Source organism: Dreissena polymorpha, chromosome 3 (genome assembly GCF_020536995.1).
Source record: "Dreissena polymorpha isolate Duluth1 chromosome 3, UMN_Dpol_1.0, whole genome shotgun sequence".
Classification (NCBI taxonomy): Eukaryota; Metazoa; Mollusca; class Bivalvia; order Myida; family Dreissenidae; genus Dreissena; species Dreissena polymorpha.
In genome coordinates, this window is record NC_068357.1 from 150,145,965 (window position 1) to 150,163,297 (window position 17,333).

The following is a 17,333-nucleotide window of genomic DNA, read 5'->3' on the forward strand; positions in this document are numbered from 1 at the left end:
AACAGTTATTATTTGATAAGAACTCATTGAAACAATATCATATATGTAAATGTTTAATGTTCAAAATGAGTATTACTAATCAGCCTCGAAATTTTGCTTTTCCTAAGCGTACATTCGGGAAGAAAAGTCAGAACAGCGTTCATACCAATCTAGTTGGTTTGATTCGTTCACATTGCTCCACTGCGATGAGGTATGTATATAAGTATTAAATTTTAATTTTCGACCGTTCTTACCTTTTATGAACCTAACGTCGATCTTAATACAAACGAAATTTAGAAAAAAGCACAACATACTAATCATACTCGTATTGTTGCTTGTTTTTTTTATATATTATTATCATTAATATTTAACACAAAATTTAATACATTAAAAATGTTATTCTTTTCAGAGCCGGGACCTTGCGTCCGCCTCCCCAATCTTTGGAGGTTATTACGCCCTGGTTGTGTATGGAATAATCTCATATAATAATCTAAGAACAAACTCTATAGTTTAATAATAATTTCCATACAAACATTATGTTACACACAATTTGCTATTGAAAAGTGTATTATATGCGGCTGTGCTATGGATCGGTACGTTCTTGTTTTATTTGCTGGATAGTTTAATAATAAATAAGATCAGCAACATACATCAGGAAGGATATATAGTATATTTTGTTATGTTAATACAAGACACAAACTCAGACTCATAGGCATTTGCTATTTATGCAAATACATAAATTAATACTCTATATATCGGATCTCCAGTGGGAGGAATTTATTAAAACTTCACACAGTCACTCTTTTATTGAAATATTTCTGCCACAGGCCTTCTTCAGTAAACGATTATACAGACAATTTCACGTAGCGTTTTTTTTTTCTGTTGGCAATACTGGAAGTAAATGCAATTAAATGACGTAACGTATTTAAAAGTATGGCATAACTAAATAAAAAAATTTCATCTACAGAATGTTGTTTGAAACGCTCAAAACATCGAAAACAAAGCTTGGTTTATGTATCATGATGGTCTCATCATCCATAGCGAATGGTTCTTTGAAGTTGATATTCATGTGTACATCTTTTTTGTTAAATTACTCGGAAAAGTCAAGAATTTGACTTCGTTCATATAACCACACTTATTATCAAAATAAAAATGTGTTACTTATGCACATGAAATACGTGCGTTCTTTATTGAAAAATACAAACACACCAATTGTTTAAGATAGGTTAATCTTTTTCGCAAATAGTACAATCTTAATGGATACACATTCCATTAATATTGTGAAATTTTAAAACAAAGTGTTATCTGGTGATATTTATCAATATCAAACATGTTTGTTAGTTATGGAATATTGCATATATATCAAACTATGGTATATTACAACATTCTAATTACTTAACGTCGACATTGTGTCAACTAGGCGCAAGATTGTAACGCATCCAAATCGGTATTCAGTAGTAATCAAAACGTAACTATATTACACAATACCTCTATCAATCTGACTATTTTGCAATATTCTATTTCTAACTGCCGATTTGCAATATTTTTATTAAATGCATCTGAATGCATGTATTTGATGCAGGTTTATTAAGGTGTATTCAACTTATATAGACATTGTTACAATGAACCGTTATCCACTTGTCAATCTTAGTAATGAATACGATTTTAACTCGTTCTAGTACCTCGTAGTTTGTTTAAAGACTAAATACCACGTCTTCTTCAATCGATAGGTATTTAAAATGAACATTTCACAATAGAATACAGTAATACATGATGTGTACGAGATGTTGCGAGATCGATAGAAATTATTAATCTCTAAATACGCGCAAAAATGAGAATATGATACCTTTCCACACATATGACAGACCTAATTCGTAGAAAATATATTTTTCGTTTATATTTATACAAAGGATAAAGTAATGCCACTCAAAGTTATTTATAACATCAAAATCTGTTCCTATTTATCACTGTCAATAACCATTGCACTTTGTCTTAAGACTGTGTTTAAAAAAGAAATCACATTAGTTGTATAATTTAAATAGTCATCCTCAAAATTGCGTGAATTTGGAGTTTATTGAAAAGCAAATCGGTAGGTCAAACTTGCTACTATGTTTTGCATTGAACTTACTATGCTAGACAAAAAACGTTTATTGGAAGAAATGTGTAGGTTCAAAATCGTGCTCTTATTTTAAAAAAATCTTTGCTAAAAGTTTTTTTGTTTGGCTTAAATTAACTAAGTAAAGTTGACTTATGCCGTAACAGTATATCAAAGCACGTGTTTTGTTTCATCATTATAAAACATTTTAACATGGATTCTTCATAAAATTAATACACAAATGAACATTCAAATCGGTACTCTCTCTCTCTCTCTCTCTCTCTCTCTCTCTCTCTCTCACACACGTGGTACATTCCTACATTTAGGACAACAATTGACACATACATGCATACGATGTTAAAACTATAAAACATAAATAAAATCGATGATGACACACAGGAAAATCAAATATAGACAATGTCCATTCAAACGAAAATTACACATCGATAACACGTGTTACCAATTTTAACGTCTTTCTTGACAAAATTACCAAACTCGCAGTGGGCTGTAGCTAGGGCGGATCGCATCTCTGACGTTAGAAAACGCCCTTGTATGTCCGCTGTAGGGGATCGAAGTCTGGTTATTCTTGGAATACGAAGCTGCAATAATTAACACGAGTTGTCACCTTTGCATTCTGAAAACTCGTGCATTTTTGCTCGTGTAATAATGTAATGTTCAATATATTTGATAGAATATGACATTTTTCTGCAATTTTTATATAATTATATTCACTAGGTCATTTCGAAAATGATTTGATTTTGGGTTCGCGGTTTGGTGGAAAACAGACTTAATTATTTAAATATGAAATGAGGGAAAGGATCCTTATGTGACTAGAGAAAACCTTGTAATCAAACACTAAAGCAGTCTCATTATTTGCCTAATCATCGTGAAACTTAGTCAATACATCGGTTTTATTGATTTCTCGGACAAGTTGGAAAATGGCTCAGATCGGTAAAACACAATTTTTAGGTGAGGTTTTAGAATTGGTCTTTGTCAGCCGTCCGTTCATCCACATTTGGTTTGTAAACACTCTAGCATTCACACTTCTCAAGCATTCTTTATGAAAGTTGCTGAAAGATCTCAGTCAAGTTTGATAATGAGCAAAATCACATAATTAATGCCATAATTATTGCCTTCAGATTATCCTAATTTTCATTATATTATACAAAATCCTTGTTAACACTCTAGAGGTCACAATTTTGTTTCAGAGTGTATGAATCTTGGTAAAAATATTTATTTTTGTTAGCAAAGTTTGATGTTTGGTAAGGGGAGTCAACTCAAAATATAGGTCACCAGGTAAAATCTTCCAAAAACAAAAACACTCCATACGCCAGAGTTTTGGTTCAATAATGATGAAACTTGACCAGGATGTTTGTCTGGACAATATCAAGGTCAAGTTTGACGTTTGGTATAGATTAAATGAACCGTCTCCTCTCAGGTGAGCGAACTAGGGCCATCTTGGCCCTCTTGTTTAATATTGAACAAAGCAACTTGATATTTCGCATGCATGTGTATCTCATTGAGCTACACATTTTGAGTGGTGAAAGGTCAAGGTCATCATTCAAGGTCAACGGTCAAATATATGGCTTCATATATGGCTTCAAAGCGGCGCAATAGGGGGCATTGTGTTTCTGACAAACACATCTCTTGTTAAAAAGTACAGACTGGTTTATCTTTATTACAATTCAATAGATTATTGAACTTAAAAATAAAACAGATTTTCACAACCACTCAAACTTGCTATATTTGCTGGTGACGAAACAAACTTCAAGCGACATTCTTAGAAGCAGTCAAACAGTGCACCTTGTTTGTATTGATTAAGGAGCTCTCTTCACTTTTAATTGAATGTTTTACCATGATTTTTCATAGAAGGGGTTACAATTTAGTTGCCATGTTATTGTATTTAGAATTGTCATATTAATTTTTTTTTTAAACTCCATGAAACTCTATAAAAGGTATTTCCTACTGTTTGGTTAAAGAAGAACAAGGGATGGTAAAATCGGTCTTATCAATTATTTTAGTCTTTCACATGGGTGTGAGATGTAAGGGATTCGTGCTTGACACTTTCAGAAATTAAGAAATAGATTCAAGGTTACAATATTTTTTTTTTATTTAACTAAATTTGCATTTTAGCTCATAATGATGTGGAACTTTCACATTGGTTTTTCTGTTTAGTCTCAGGGTGCTTTTTTATGCAATCAACATGCTGCGTGATGTGAGGACGTACAGAGATGTTGTGGCCACGCTGACAGAGCTCAAAAAGAAGCTCATGTCCTCTCCCTATGTGCTGGAGTACAAGGTTGCCAGTGTGGATACACTAGGTATGCCAAGATGATTGGGGGGCTGAAACTAGAATTTTGTGAACATATTAATTTTCTCCCTTATTTTTTTTAAACATAATTACTGTCTCCCTTGATTTTGAGCTCGACTATTATATATGAAATATATATAGTGAAGCTATCCTACTCGCCCCGGCGTCGGCGTTCCGTGTCCGTTTGCGTGCAAATGTTAAAGTTTGCGTACTACCCCGAATATTTTCAATGTCCCTTGACATATTGCTTTTATATTTTGCATACTGGTTTGCAATCATGACTCCAACCTATAAACAAGAGCAGACAACTGTATCAAGCATTTTGACAGAATTATGGCCCCTTTTATACTTAGAATATGCATATTATTGATAAATCTATGTAAAAGTTTGCGTACTACCCCAAATATTTCCTGTGTCCCTTGACATATTGCTTTCATATGTTGCATACTTGTTAACAATCATGACCCCAACCTATAAACAAGAGCAGACAACTGTATCAAGCATTTTGACAGAATTATTGCCCCTTTTATACTTAGAATATGCATATTATTGATAAATCTATGTCAAAGTTTGCGTACTTTCCCAAATATTTCCTGTGTCCCTTGACATATTGCTTTCATATTTTGCATACTTGTTTACCAACATGACCCCAACCTATATACAAGAGCAGACAACTGTATCAAGAATTTTCGCAGAATTATGGCCCCTTTTATACTTAGAATATGCATATTATTGATAAATCTATGTTAAAATTTGACAAAACAACACTTACCTTACATACCACTATGCACTCCACCCAAACCACCCCCACGCCCCCACCCCCACCCTCAATTTTTTTTCTTAGTTTTGAAAGATCATCTATTAAATGATCACACGCCCACATTATACCCCCCTCCCCCCCCACCCTCCCCCCTTAAAAAAATGTTTTCTTATTTTGAAAGATCATCTATTAAATGATCACACACCCACATTATACCCCCCCCCCTCTCCATGATGGCTTACGTTTATACTGTCAAGCATTCGAATAGTCGAGCGCGCTGTCCTCTGACAGCTCTTGTTTTAAACATATTTATTGTCTTTCTTGAATTTTGTGAATATATTAATTGTTTCCTTGAATTTTCTAAACATATTAATATATCCTTTGAAATATTTTAAATATTAATTGTCTTGATTAAATATTGTGAACATTGTCTCCTTTTGATTTGCGAATATATTATTTGTCTCCCTTGAATTTTTTAAACATATTTATTCTCTCTTTTGTACTTTTTGCCCAATATTTATGGAATAAAATATATACCTTTGAATTTTACAAAGAGATAAACTTAAGATTGAAATTAAAAAAATCTTTATTTACTATCACTAAACAAAAAACTGCATAAAAAGCACAGGTTGGTAACTAACCCATGTATAACTGTAAATTATTGGGGGAAAACACATTAGTGACAAAAATTGAGGAAAGTTTACATGGATGATCAAGATACCTACCCTTTCATTGTAGTATGCCAAAAGAACTGCTCTGGGCACGGTCATTGTGACATGAAGACCAAGCGGTGTATCTGTGAGGCCTTCTGGACCTCCAATCTCTGTTCCTGTACTGGATCTACGGGGAGACTAACTGTGGTGGGGCTCCTTACTTCCCCTTTCACGCTCAGATGCAATTAAAAAATTCTATAGGATGTATACTTAAAAGTCTGACAATTCTATGAGAACTCCAAATGTCAAGACATTGCAGCTAGCTCTGCTGCAAAGTCCTATGCAATGATAATTGAACTGGGACGAGACCAGGGAATCCCAGATTCCACGGATGTTATCATTGATTTCATATTGCTAATTTAAATATTACATGTGCGTAACAGGGGAGGCTATGGAAAATGAATATGGTCGGACAGTGTAGAGAGACTTCGGACAGTACGGAGTTTTGAGATTAATATCAAAATTCAAACTTCGGACACAATTCCTTGTGAAAATTGATAATCACTCATACAGTATTGATAGTATGTTCCCATGCTGAATGATTTCAAACGGCAATACATTGCTTAACACTCTTATTTTTATATACATATTTTACCTAACCAATACTCTTCTAAAAGAAAGAACAGTAAGTACAAGAAACTGAGAAACGAGATTTCCCAATGTTCCGTTTTTCATGCATATAGTTTCTGTAATCTTAAAATGTGTACTATATTATAAAAGTTTAATCCATAAACATATATTGCATTGAGTATTCTGAAAGTAATACATACTTTTGTTATTGTGCAGTTATTATTTCTGTATTTTCTATGTTTCAGATTGAAGTATTTTGTACGTTGTGATAGTGTGCTTTTTCATTGTGATATTCTGCACTAGTGCATTATGGGGCTGCATTTTCTGCTGGCAAAGAAAAAGGTAACTTAGAGAGAAAAACATTAACAGTGTAATTTGTGTGTTTTTATGTAAGTTTGTTTTATACTGTTCTTCCTGAGTTGTCATATACTGCTTGAAAACATGCCAATTTGATTGCTCTTAATAAAATAAACGACAAATGTTCTCTGCAGTCCCAGATTGAGGCTGATTTACTATTTCTCTCCATTGGTGCCGGTGCAGTGGCTGTCCTAATTTACTATTTCTCTCCATAGGTGCCGGTGCAACGGCTATCCTAATTTACTATTTCTCTCCATAGGTGCCGGTGCAGTGGCTGTCCTAATTTACTATTTCTCTCCATAGGTGCCGGTGCAGTGGCTGTCTGATTTACTATTTCTCTCCATAGGTGCCGGTGCAGTGGCTGTCTGATTTACTATTTCTCTCCCTAGGTGCCGGTGCAGTGGCTGTCGTCGAACTACAAAGAAGAGGCATCGCTACTCTCTGCTGCAAGACGCAGACAAAGATGAAGAGACGCTGGAACTCAAATCAGGTTGGGGTTTTCAGGAGTTTTTACTGTTGCTAAAAATAGATTATTGTTGATTGGTGGAACTAGGTCAAGGGCAGCATTTGCTAAAAATGTATAGAAATGAGGAAATGCTTGAATGCATATATGTTATGAATTGTTCAGATAAATATTTACAGTTTGATGTTGTGTTGAACTTAATAAATATATGTCAACAAGGCCACACAAGGTCAGTGTTAAGCTTGCTAAATATATATAAATATTTGCTAAAAAAGAATGATAACTGTCTCATGTAAGCCAGTTGTCAAATACTAGAATAAGCATGTGCATGTAGTAGTGGGCAGTGGGACAGGCCCAGTAAATGTTAGAATAGGTTGACTAAAAGCCTTAAAATGACTGAAATAGTGAACAACATGCAAGTAAACTGTTTCTAAATGAGATGTCGGGTAAAAGATGATCTGCATCTTATTGGCCAGTTAAAAACTCTGACATTCAGATAGTTTATATGTGTTTCTATTTTAGATGAGTGATTTGTCAAAGCTATGCAATGTAGGTTAAAAAGTTGATTTGGTCATTCTTGTTTTTTTTTTGCTATTAATCGCTTTGTTTTGTCTGTTCTTTTTGATTACTGATTTTCAAGTTATTATTTAAAGAATCTGTTTTATTTTAGCATTTTCTTTACAATAAAGAATGTTTTTAGCCTTTGCTTTACATTAAAAATAAAATCTTTCTAAAAATTGCTCTATTACTGACCTTAAATTTACAATATCTAGCCTTTTCTACACCATATTTTTGCATTAAAAATATGAATCTTTTGAGGCTAACTTGTTCAGAAAATGAAAGTCTACTTTAAGTTACATAAATTATATTAAGTTCAGACCTGCTTTCATTTGTAATTGATATGTTCGTCCTGTGATTTACAACTTTGGCCATGTTTAAATTGAGAATATGGGTTTTTGTAAGAAAAGTTTAAAATCTTCCCTTTTTTTTAGCTCACCTGAGAATAAAGTGATCATGGTGAGCTATTGTGGTCAGTCTATAACCAGAGTCCAGTAGTGCAGTGTCAACTTTTAGCTCTGTGCCACTCTTGAAGCCACATTATTTATCCAATCTTGATGAAATCGGTCTTGGAAATATCTAGGTCCAGTTCAAATATGGGTCATGCATGTTCTAAAACCTAATGATCAGGTAAAATCTTAGAGATCTTGTTACTACTCTAGAAGACACATTATTAGTCAATCTTGATGAACATTAGACAGGTCAATTTTAAATCTGAGTCACAAGTGTCAAAACTAGGTCACAATGTCTAATCTTAGAAAACCAAACCTTCACAGTGGTTTATGTTTGGGCAAACAACTGGAAATCAAGCCTTTACTTAACTTTTTATTTATCAGTGTGTCTGTATTAACCATTTACCACTTAGATATGTATTTTGACACATGTGTAGTGCCTTACAAAGTTATGTTTAAATAAAGACCTTTTATACTAGATTCGTGTTTTAAAGGCTTCATATCCCACCCTTAGATATTGGTGAGCAACAAACAGCATAAAACATGAACAGACTGTGAGTTACTCGCAGGTTGTTCTGGTTTTATGCTGTTTGCATATAGCCATTTTCACTATGCTCCTGAGTGGGAAAGGGTCAACAAAGGACTATTTATAATTTCAGGTAAAATGCAGAACAGCAGTTTGATGCTGTCGGACTCAGAGTTCTCAAGTGAAGAAGAAACTATATTCTTGAACAATAAAAAGACTAATGGACATATTGAAAAATTGAACGGAGTGAATAAACATTTGAAGAACTCGATGATGACGTGAAATCTTAACTGCTGTTGTATAAAGGTTGTGGTGATGTTTGATTTCTGACTTGTTTTTACAAATAACTGATGTAAAATGTGAATATCCTGGAACAATCCATGTTTTTGTTGTTTCGTTTGTCATTTGATACGCACACAATTTTGTTAAAAAAACACAATAATGTTGTGTGGTTGATGCATGGTGTGTTGGTGTATGAGGCTAAATGAAAAGCATTTTGTAAGAAGAATAAGAAACAAAGAGTTATTTGTTAAAGCAAAATTATATTTATTGTTAAACAGTAAGGTATTTTGAAGAGTGTATGGTAGATATGATTGTAAATATAATTTATGTAAACAAAGTGCCTCAAATCAGGGGTGGCAAATTTATATATTAGATTATTTGTTCATATTTAGCTCTATGGTCAGACAAATATGCAAAGGCTCTTTCAGTGTTAAAACTTTTAACTTTTAATTTAACAGTTGTAATAACTTTGAAACTATATTATTCATTTGGACTTTGTCATGGTATCATTTTAGCGAATGGTGCAATACTCCTTTGTGAGTATTTTGGTAAGATGTATGCTCGATTTTGATTATGATAAATTAAGATTTGAACATAAATAGATATTCACCCTAAACAAGGACTATGCCTTTATCATAAACTCAAACATTAGGTTCCACGCAGTTATCATTTGTTATATTGACATAAGTTATTCCTCTGTTTTAAGAAGCATGAATGAGGCAAATCCAGTTGCCAACAGTCCAATTTTAGAACTCGTGCCAGTGCTGGTATATATTTCAGATTGGTGAGGCAAACAGAGGCAATTTGCAGCAACCTGTGTGATAATTTAACTTAAATTTGCCACCCCTGTTCATAAGTATCTTAACATATTATTTAAATGTGCCAAAATTTCAGCAATTCTAGCTACCCCTGCACTGGTTATTTGTGAACAATTGTGGTGTTTCCATGCAGTTTTGTACAAATGTTGTTTTCACTGATGATATGAGTCTTCTGCTTTGGGAAAATGGTGCTTAATGCATATTTGTAAAGTGTTTTCCCAGATGAGCCTATGCAGTCCATACAGTCTAATCAGTGATGACACTTTCAGCCTTTGCAGTCTGTACAGGCTAATCAGTGATGACATTTTCAGCTTAAATTGTAATTGTTATTTTTATATTAAAGGAAGTCACTTCTGTGTGAAAATCCAGTTAAGGCAGAAAGTGTCGTCGCTGGTTAGCATGTGCTGACTGCACAGGCTAAACTGGGACGGTAATTTAAGCACATGGATTAAACCTCATTTTTTCATATTGAGGCTGAGATGTTTTGTGCAAAGATGTTTTCAATGTTTTTACTTAGTTGTTTTGGTTGCCTTCTATTCATGAATGGGAGACAATCCCAATTTATTTTAATCATCAATTACAAAAGGTATTTCAAGGTAAATATATATGTAATGATTTGTTATTCTGAGAGGCTTAACAAAATCTTACAATTTAAAAATGCAAGCACAACCATGTCTGACCATGTTATGATGACCATCACTCTTATTATGTTACTTTTTTCATTTCATGCATATATAACCATTTGCCTTATGTGCTGCAACATTGAAATCCATTATAAATATGTTCACTAAACCATTTGTTTATATATTTTTTTGCTGTTTATTATTACATGCTTTATGTTTACTCATTCCATCACTTACACAACTTTGTCTGCTTTTATGTTATTTATTAAATTGAAATTATGGATTCATAAAGTATGTTTTATTTTAAATGTGTCTGTTTTGTCTTTAAAAAAGACAAATGTCTAACAGGATATTTGAAGAAAGCATTGTTTGTCTATTTATTGTTTACATTTATAAGCAATATACATGAACAGGCTAAAAAGCTTTTGCCAAAAGTCTTTACAAGATTATTGAAGGGTTATATATGTTGACTCATTGTAATATGTGTCTTGTTCTGTGAAAATTGGGCAAAATGCATGTGGGTAAAGTGTCGTCCCAGATTAGCCTGTGCAGTCCACACAGGCTAATCAGGGGCCTGTGCAGTTCGCACAGGCTAATCAGGGACGACACTTTTCGCTTTAATGGTACTTTTTGTTTAAATGAAGTCCCTTTTTACAGAAAATCTAGTTTACATGGAAAGTGTCATCCTTTATTAGCCTGTGTGGACTACACAGGTTAATCTGGGACGACACTTTACGCACATGCATTATGCCCAGTTTTCTCAGAACAAGACACAAATAATCCACAAACAGAGCATCTGACAAGTGAGTCTGTGATGTCAACGAGGGAGTTCGTGATGTCAAATAGATTGCCCTGTAAGATTAAATTGACGGTTTATTTGATGCTATTTTATTGGTACCTACATTAGATGCATATGCATTGGTGGATTGTAGTAACCGCATTATTTATATTATCACTATAAAAGGGACCAATGATATGGTTAGCTGTCAGAAAACAGTCTTTGTTAGATGTTAGTTTCATGTCCTCAAATCCTGCGGTTTGAAATTCAGTTTGAAATTCAACTAAAGTGTCATTCGGTTATTTGTTTAAGCAGACACATACATGTTTATTTGAACATTTCAGTGTTGACATTATGTTGTTCATTGATATTGCACAATTATTTATTCAGAGATTCGGTTTTCTTTTATGGTGTATTATTATGCAGCGTTTATGCACACATTCATATTGCATTAGGTGTGAGATTAATTTGGTTCTAAATCTTTTTGTTGTTGTTATATTTCAAAGTCATTATTATTTTGTTTATTTTTATATCTATATTTGTTTGTGAAAAAAGGCTGTATTAATTTAATTTATGGGAACACCTTTGCGGGTAGGATGGGGGCCATCAAGCAGGCAGTCAGTGGTAAATATTTGTCAGCAGCTAAACTTTGTCCAGCATCGCTGGATTTTCAAATAACTAAATCAATGGAAGTGATCAGCATGACAAGACTGAGTGTGTGCACAAGAACCAGGTCCCTATGTATACAAGGTCAGGGTCATAATTCAAAGGTCAAATTATGTATATTCATTGATAAAAAAATAAATATTTGCAAGGTCAGATGCAATGTCTCAAAGTAAAAACAGGTGCAAGGTCAAGCTCACATCTCAAGGTCAAAGGTCAATTTCAGGAAATTTGTACAGAACACATCGTCTGGTGCAGACATTTGTCAGGCATGGATGTATTTTCAATAAACATGGAAAAAGTGATCAGTATTATGAGACAAAGTGTCATGTGCAAGGTCAATGTCACTTAGTCTTATGTCAAGGTCACAAATTTTGGTCAAAGGTCAAAACAGAGTTTTGAGCAAATAGATTATTTTGAAATAACTTTGCGGTAGTTACAAGAATACTCAGTGCTGACTTCATAACCAATAAGTCCCTACGTTGTTGGTCAAGAATATAGTCAAGGGTAAAATCTGAGAAATCAATGAAGAATTTGTCCAATCTTTACCCCAAAAAAATGTGCAAAGGGGTGTATCTTTGTGAGAATGGCACTATTGTATAAAATAATTTTTCTCTGCAATAAATCTAGCCCAATCTGCTTTAATTTTACATGGCTATTTTCTGCCATTTCAACAAAAAATTTGAAATGTCCACATTAAATATTGTAGTCTCAATTTAGTGTTAAAATGACATTTAAATTGCAAAATAAAGTCCTCTTGATATGCATCAGTTTATGTATAAAGTTAGCATCAAAAATAATAAAGTTGTATTTATAAAATTGTTGTTAAATATTCTCTGAATGCTTACTATCATGTTCTTATGTTGTTGTTTTTCTCATGGTTTTCTGTGTTAGAGCATCGTAGCTGCTCATCAATGTTTTATTTGCCATGTATTCATGTTTTTATTGTTTTTTACTTGCAATACAGTTGTTATAGCCTTCCAAGGATTTGCTAATATTTTAAATCATTGTTTTGACTTATAAATGTCAACAAAAATTTAAAACCTATTTCAACCGTGTTTATGCATTGATAAAAGATAAATAAATCTCCCCCATTCTTTCCGTGACATTAATTTTTAGGTTAGTGTGTCTCTATAAAGGTTGTATTTTCAACAATAATTTTCATGTACCATTCAACTATTTTACTGCAAAAAACAAGCGTATTACAGGTCATAACTGTAAATCTACAATTATTTTTTAATGTCTTTGCTGGGTACGGATTTGCATTCCTTGGAATGTTTGATGGCTGATCTTCTGAGATTAGAAGTTGCTTTATTATTTATTCATTTTGTATGTTATGTTTTTCAGTGTATGTTCTTTTTGGCATGTTTTGTTCAGTTTTGCTCTTTGCTCAGTCTTTGTTTCTCATTCATTTTCATCTCACAAAATTAACTGCCACTGTAAATCGGTTTAGGTGCGTATGCAAATCGGATTCGCTCTTGGTTGAGTTTCATCTGTAACTTGGTTGAGTTGCTTTGTAACTTGGTTGAGATGCTCTGTAACTCTGAAAATAATAGTAAGTTATTTGCAAGTGTGGAATTTAATAGGGGGGGGGGAGTAATGTTGACTAAAGCAATAACCTTTTCGTGATTGTATTGTCACTCATCAACCACTTAATAGTAGACGATGGAATCTTCTTTATTTAAACATCATATTATTTGTTTGTTGTAGGTATAGCAAACTTTGATAGCAACATTCTTTTTGACAAATGATTTTTTTCTGCTACATGCTACAGCTATACTCACCATTGACTAGGCACCAAATAAAAAGTCTCCATGCTCGATTAGTGTTCTTGTGTAACATGTGGCAGCGATAAAGGGTATCTCGTTTTTAGTTGTCAGTCGTTGGTATGAAAACACATTCCATATAAATCTTTGATTTGAAATTTTAATTCAGTCTGATATATTGCAAAGAGTGTTTAGAGAGACTGTAGAAATTAGTCAGCATTTATATGTCTAATAATGTTCATCTCTTTCCTAACTTCTTCATATTTTTTTTTTATGAAAAGTATTACACATACTTTATTATTTTTTAGCTCACCTGAGCACACATGCTCATGGTGAGCTTTTGTGATCACCTTTTGTCCGTTGTGCAGCGTCAACATTTGCCTTGTTAACACTCTAGAGGCCACATTTATTGTCCAGTCTTTATGAAATTTGGCCAGAAGATTGGTCTCAATAATATCTTGGATGAGTTCGAAAATGGTCATGTTTGCTTGAAAATGGCTGCCAAGGGGCTGGGCATTTTCCTTATATGGCTATATATGGCTATAGTAAAATCTTGTTAACACTGTAGAGGCCACATTTACTGTCTGATCTTCATGAAACTTGGTCAGAAGATTCATCCCAATAATATCTTGAGTTTGAAAATGATGCCTGTTGGTTGCAAAAACATGGCCGCCAGGGGGCGGGGCATTTTTCCTAATATGGCTATAGTAAAACCTTGATAACAGTCTAGAGGCCACATTTATTTTCCGATCTTCATGAAACTTGCTGAGAAGATTTGTCCCAACGATATCTTGGATGAGTTCAAAAATGGTAACCTTTGCTTGAAAAACATGGCTGCCTAAGGGCGGGGCATTTTTCCTTATATGGCTATAGTAAAATCTTGTTAACACTCAAGAGGCCACATTTATTTTCCAATCTTCATGAAACTTGGTCAGAAGATTCACCCCAATAATATCTTGGACGAGTTGAAAAATGATGCCGGTTGGTTGAAAAACATGGCCAGAGAGGGTGGGGCATTTTTCCTTATATGGCTATAGTAAAACCTTTTTAACACTCTAAAGGCCACATTTATTTTCCGATCTTCATGAAACTTGGTCATAAGATTTGTCCCAATAATATCTTGTTATCTCAGGTGAGCGACTTTGGGCCTTTCAGGCCCTCTTGTCTGATTTCAGTTGATGATTATCAACAATATATATATATATATAATATATTTATACTTACCATTTCTCTGAGACAGGAGTTGCAGGTTGAATACATTCATTCTTATTAGTTCACATGAGCACAAGGTGTTCATGGTGAGCTTTTTGTGATCGCCTTTTGTCCGTCGTCTGTTGCTTGTTGTGCGTCGTCAACATTTGCCTTGTTAACACACCAAAGCCACAATTTTTAGTCAGATCTTCATGAAACTTGGTCAAATGATTTGTCCCAATGATATCTTTGAAAAAGGTTCTGATTGGTTCAAAAACATGGCTGCCAAGGAGCAGGGCATTTTTCCTTATATGGCTATATTTAAACCTTGTTAAATTTCTAAGAAGGCGTCGTCAATATTTGCCAAGTGTTAACACACTAAAGCCACATTTATTTGTCAGACCTTCATGAAACTTGGTCAAATGATATGTCCTAATTATATCTTTAAAAATGGTTCTGGTTGGTTGATAAACATGGCTGCCAAGGGGCAGGGCACTTTTCCTTATATCACTATATTTAAACCTTGTTAACACTCTAAAAGTCACATTTAAAGTAGAATCATAATGAAACTTCGTCAGAACATTAAAATTATTGTACTTATGATATCTTGGATGAGTTTGAAAATGGTTCCGGTCTGATGAAAAACATGGCTGCCAGGGAGAGGGGGATTTGTTTTTATATGGCTTTTGTAAAACCATGTGACATTTATGGTCCAATCTTCATGAAACTTGGTTGAACATTTTTTTCTCACAATATCTTGTTTGAGTTCGAAAATGTTTCCCGTCCATGGAAAAACATGGCCAGGAGGCGGGGTATTTTTCCGTATATTGCTATGGTTCTAATGATAGATTGGCCCTGTTCAAAAATGGTAATGGGTGTCAAAAACTGTCCCCAGAGTTGGGGCTTTTTTCCTTTTATGGCTATAGTAAATCCTTGATTACACTCAAGAAGTCACATTTTTGTCCAATCTCAATGAAACTTTGTCAGAAAATTTGTTCTAATGATATCTGGACTGAGTTCAAAATGTTTCGCGTCCATTGAAAAACATGGCCGCCACAGGTATCGGCTTTTGTTATTATATGGCTTTAGTAAAACCAAAAACATGGCCGCCAGAGGTATTGGCTTTTGTTATGATATGGCTTTAGTAAACCTTGTTAACTCTCTAGTTTAATCTATGACATTTTTTTGCTAAACTTTTAGGAGAAAAGGAAAGTTACTCTACTTGCCCTGATGTCAACATCTGAGCTTGCTTTAAGTTTTTTGGTTAGCTTGTTTCTCAGGCATGTCATGAGGAGTTTCATACAAACTTTCAACAAGGATGACCCATATTAAAATGGTCCCAATATTAACAAGAAAAAGTTTAGTGTGCTGTCCTCCAACAGCTTTTTGTGAAAATGTTGCAAAACTGTGAACAAGTCTCTTAAAAGTGCAGAAAAATGTTGGAACGTTTGGTGTACCAAGATATCAAAAATAAGCATAGGAAAGTAAACCTCGAACTTAAACAAAAAATGTTTGTTTTGGATTATCCAATCAACTCTTACCATATAGCATTAACATGAGATTAAACATTTTTGTCCCCGTTGATCAATAATTAAGAAGACAAGCCAATTTATTTAAAATTTGATTTACTTGAAAGAATTTATGAAATCCATTTCTATAAAAATGCACAATCAATTTTATTTTTTAATAAATTGTTGTATGTGATATTTATTAATGTAATATTACTTATAAAGAACCTAATTTGGTAAATTGTTTTGTTTACAAAGTCTAACAAAGTTGACAGATTTAGAAATGTATGCATTATTGTTTTAGGCTAATAGCATTATTGCACTTTTTGAAATCTTATTATTCAATGTTGTGTAACATACAATTAAAAAAACATAGTGTAAATATGGATCTCTTGTGGGTTTTTTGTATTGCCTATAAATGGAAGGTACATCTTTATTATATTAAATATGTACATTACTGTCAAGAGGAAAAGGGATATACATTTCATGTTTCGTTTTGACATTGTTATACATAATTACGATACAAATCAATAAAAAAAAATTGAATAAACTGTTTGTCTTGTCTTTTTATCTCACCTGAGAACAACGTGCTCATGGTGAGCTTTTGTGATCCCCTTTTGTCCGTCGTCCGTGGTGCGTAGTCAACATTTTGCCTTGTGAACACTCTAGAGGCCACATTTATTGTCTGATCTTCATGAAATTTGGTCAGAACATTTGTCCCATTGATACCTCGACTGAGTTCGAAACTGGGTCATGCTGGGTCAAAAACTAGGTCACTAGGATAAAAAAAAGAAAAACCTTGTAAACACTGTAGAAGTCACATTTGATGCCCAATGTTCATGTAACTTTGTCAAAATGTTTGTCTAAATGATATGTTGGTTGAATTCAAAAATGGTTCCGGTCCGTTGAAAAACATAGCC

General features: G+C 33.6%; 1 long non-coding RNA gene across 1 annotated transcript in view; it reads left to right on the forward strand.

Annotated features, from left to right (window-relative positions):
- LOC127871963 (uncharacterized) overlaps positions 1 to 16,964 on the forward strand; it is an 84,453-nt gene extending 67,489 nt beyond the window's left edge. The window contains exon 2 of the long non-coding RNA XR_008045654.1: positions 13,088 to 16,964. This is a non-coding gene — a long non-coding RNA (uncharacterized LOC127871963). The remainder of the gene's footprint in view (positions 1 to 13,087) is intronic.
- The last annotated feature ends 369 nt before the right edge of the window (positions 16,965 to 17,333 follow it).